The sequence below is a fragment of the Micromys minutus genome (assembly GCF_963924665.1).
Source record: "Micromys minutus genome assembly, chromosome: 8".
Lineage (NCBI taxonomy): Eukaryota > Metazoa > Chordata > Mammalia > Rodentia > Muridae > Micromys > Micromys minutus.
In genome coordinates this window covers 19,398,049-19,402,815 of record NC_137977.1, presented here as the reverse complement: position 1 = coordinate 19,402,815, position 4,767 = coordinate 19,398,049, and positions in this window count along the sequence as shown.

Here is a 4,767-nt window from a genome sequence, read left to right as displayed (position 1 = left end):
TTTTGCATTTTATGGTTAATCTCTTAACATGTGTTTTTCTCTGTGTAAAAATGGAGTTAACATTTTTAATTGACCTTTTAACCGCTAAGTTTTTAGATGTTTATAGTCACCTTCCTCAGAATCTCATTTTATAAGTCAAGGTGGTTTCAAAGAAGAAACCAGAAAATTTTGGTTCCAGAAAATGTTTAGAACAGTCTAAATGGAATCAAATATTTACTAGGTAAATTTTGTGGAATTTTTGACAAAGAAGACAAAACCATGCCAAAAAAAAAAAAAAAAAAGCATCTTTAACAAACGATGCTTGACTAACTGGAGGTCCACATGAATGAAAACAAATCTATAATTATCATATTATAACATATCATATCATAATCATTACTCAAATCCTAGTAGATTAGGGACCTCATCGTAAAACTGGATATGTTAAATCTCACAGAGAAAGTAGGAAATACCCTTGAACACATTGGTACAGGAAAAAATTTCCTGAACAGAACAGCAATGGCTTAGGCTCTAAGATCAATAATTGATAAATGGGATCTCATGAAGTGTAAGGTAAAGGCCACTGTTTAGAACAAATGCACAACCCACAGACTGAGGAAGGATTGTCACCAACCCTACATATGACAGAGGGCTAATATCCAAAATTTACAAAGAGCAACATCTCTAATGCTCCAACATCTCATAAACACACTTGCCCAATTATGTTCATAACATCTTTATTTATAATAGCCAGAAACTAGAAGCAACCTAGATGTTCCTCAACTGAAAAGGATAAGGAAAACGTGGTACATCTACACAATATAATACTATTCAGCTATTGAAAACCAAGACATCATGAATTTTGCAGACTGGAACTTGAAAATATTCTGAGTGGGGTGACCCAGTCCCAGAAGGGCATGCACTCTACTCACTTATAAGTGGATATTAGCCATAAAATACAGGTCCATGCTACATTCCACAAACAAGCTAAGCAAGAAGTAAGAAGCAAGGGAACTTGCATCTCACTTAGAAGGGGATATAAAATAGTCATAAGAAGCTGATGGAGGGAGGCACATGGAGGAGGGGAGAATAGGGGATTCAGGATCAGGTATACTGAAGGACAGGAGAGATGGCTAGAAGTCCATGAAAATGAATGGAAGTCTACAGCTGGCAGGGGTGGGGATGTGGGACATATACAGAATGAAACAGACCAGAGATAGGGGAGGTTCCCAAGAATCAATGGGGATGACCTTAACTAAGATTCACAGCAGTGGGGATGTGGAACCTGAAGAGCCCACCTCCTGTAGGCAGGCAAGAACTCCAGTGGAGCAATAGAGACACCAACCCACCCACAAATCTTTCAAACTAGAATTTATTCTGTTTACAAGTAATGTAGGCATGGAAGAGGGAGCAGACACTCAGGGAATGGCCAACCAATAACTGGCCCAACTTGAGACACATCCCAAGGACAAGCACCCATCCCTAACACTTTTAATGTTCTCTGTCCTTCCTATGAGCATATCGTCCTTCCTGAGAGGCTCCACCCAGTAGCTGACTCAGACAGATACAGACACCCACAGCCAAACTGGATGGAGCTTTGGGACTTTTATGGAAGAATAAGAGGAAGAATTGTGGGGCCCGAAGGGGATAGGAACTCCACAGGAACAACAGAGTAACCTAATTTGGACCCTTGGAGCTCTAGAGTCTGAACCTCCAACCAAAGAGCACACATGGGCTAGACCCAGGCCTCCCTGTTCATAGGTAGCAGATGTGAAGCTTGACCTTCATGTGGGTCCTGAACAACTGGAATAGGGCTACCCCAAAAGCTGTTGCCCGTGTGTGGGGTATATGTTCTACTAGCTGGGCTGCCTTGTCTGGCCCCGGTTGGAGATGAAGCACCTAGCCTAGCGGAGACTCGAAGTGCCAGGGTGGAGAAGAGATACCTGGGGGGGCTCCCACCAGCTCAGAGGAGAAGGGGAAAAGGATGGGGGAAGAACGGCGGGAGTGGGTGATAGGCAAGGGGCAGGGGCAGTGATTGGAGTGTAAAGTGAATATGTAAAAACCAAAAGCCTCACCAAACCGAACCGAACCGAACCAAACCGAACCGAACCAAACCAAACCAAACCAAACCAAACCAAACCAAACCAACCAAACCAAACCACCTCTTTTCTTCTCAACTTGTTTTTGGTCATAATGTTTCATCAGAGCACGACTAATCCCAAGACACAAATATTCTGAAATATACCTGCTCAATCATAATAATGCCTGTTCTGGGGGCTGGTTGTTCTGCACCAGATCACCTATAGGCCATGAATTTGAAGGAAAGAGCCTGTAAAAGGGTTTGGAAGGGAAAGGAGAAATGTAATTTAAATTATAATCTCAGAAATAATTTAAAACTCAGAGTATAATAAAATGATTCAAAACATATAACATTCCTGTGTGTGTGTGTACACTGCTTTTTTAGTCTATCCGCAAGTGCTGCTAGTACGGTCCTGTGTGCTGTGGTTCTAGCATATCCATGTGTTCTAGTCAATCCAGTCGCATTGCCGTGGTAGTCCTTCCCTTCTCCCAGTGCTAATGCGCATGTGTGTGGGCCGTCCTAGTGTATTCCTGTGCGAGGCTGCAACTGTACGTCCAGGCTCAGTACTTTCTGAAAGTACATGCACTGTACTTTCTCAGTGCATGCCACCCTCGTATGTTCATGCGTGCTGCTGTTTTGGTATATCTGTGTTTGAGGATGTACTTCTACATCCGTGGGCAGAGTTCTACTAGTAAGTCCTACACGGATGCTCATTTAAAAAGAAATTGTTATTTAAAACGGAACCATTTCCACTAGGACAGATTATTTCTAATTATGTTCTGAATAAACTTCTAAGGTGATGCATTGCTGGGAGCCAGGCCTCAGAAGGCTGTTCTCCCATAGCTGCAATTGTGCACCGCCCCCACCAGCTCCCCCTCTCCTCGCAACAGCGCTTTCCGACCAGGACAGCACTGAGAGCCCCTGTATAGACGAAGCAGAAATGGCTATACGGGGAAAGCTAGCTCTAAGGTCCACTGAAAATCCCTTAAAACTTACACCAGGTAAGTTATTGGAAAAAACTTTATAATCTGAAAAAAGCAATATGCTTCTGTACACGTCTCCCCATTTCTCTAATTTTAAATGGAAACGTTTTTAAAAATCAGAATTGTAAAATTGGGAAATTTCATAACAAACCACTATACACAAAATTACAGTCATTCCTGAAGTCCGGAATATTATATCCTGCATGTAAGTTCATAGCTATTTCAAAAACTCTTTGCTCAACTCATTTTATGCACTTGACTTTTGAAGGGGCCTTTGCCAGGCTGAGCCTATATACGACAATAGCTGACACAGGTCTTTGTCCACACCAGCGGTCCTGTCACCAGCCCCTAGTGCAATGGACTCTAAGCCTGTGCTACACCAGGGCCCCCTCAGAGGTCCTGGCCTCAGGCTTCAGGTCCCGAGGGCTCTCTCTGCTCTTGCTGCGGTCCTTCCGGTCCTGGCCTCGGTCTCTGTCCCTGTCTTGGGCTCTCCCACTGTCCCTGTCTCGGTCTTTGCTCCGGGCAGTCTCTGCTCAGGGACCTGTCTTGGTCTCGCCGCCTTTCACAGCCCGGGTTGCGATTCCGGTTTCTCTCGCGGCCCCGGTCCCATTCCTTAGCCCTGTCGGTGTCTACACTTCCATATTTCATGTTTACTAATATGTCTGTGTGCTCCGCTGTCCTGACATATGTTTATTCTGCATACAAGGACAGCAGTGTGTTGATGCTGTAGTAGTAGTTCATGTGTATGTGTGTGCCTCTGTGGTTGTCCAACTTTGTAAGATCTGGGAGAAGTAATGGGAAGTTCTTGGTAGAATGGTTAGAAGAGAAACAGAAGGAACCTCTGTAATTGCATGTATTGGTGGGTCGTGTATGGTGGAAGCCTAGAGGTTCACAGAGGCTCGGACTGGGATAGTTAAGACTAGGCCAGACACTGGATGTGGAGCCTGGGTTTAGGGAAAGGTATGGATGGAGAGTTCAGGGTGACCCACCAGGCTATATTCTGGGGGAAAATGTGGGGAATTTGGGTGTGCTATTTTAATATTATAGAAATGAAATTCATAATGACATCAGGATAGCTTTTATGTGTGGTCTCTGAAAGGAAAAGTAACCACAGACTCAATGCCTAGGGAGGAAAGGACTCTAACCCTGGGGGTTCTCGAATATGAGTCTGATTGTCATAGATCAGAGAAGGAGATACTTTGGATTTGATAAGTATGAAAAAATTGCTGGGAGATAGAAGAGACTAGATAGGTATGTGAAGTGAAAATGGCAGAAGAGAAATGCCTTTCTTTTGTTTTTTTTTTTTTTTTTTTTGTCTGCTAGATTCAGACAATGAGAAAAATAACAATATTCTCCTTTCTAGTTTTTCTACAGTGATCCAACTTTAATCTTTTTTTCCTGAAAGGCTATCCAGGCAAAAGTGCTTTTTACATTTACGTTTACAAATAAGTAAATGTCTTTAATTGACTATGATTCTAAACTAACTTTATTTATATATTTTCAAAGATTTATTTCTTTATTTTTTTTATGAGTGCACACACTGTTGCTGTCTTCAGACACACCAGAAGAGGGCATCAGATTGTGAGCCACCATGTGGTTGCTGGATATTGAACTCAGGACCTTTGGAAGAGCAGTCAGTGCTCTTAACCACTGAGCCATTTCTCCAGCCCCTAAACTAACTTTATAATAATATTCTCAGACTATTTCAAGAGAAATACAATTTCT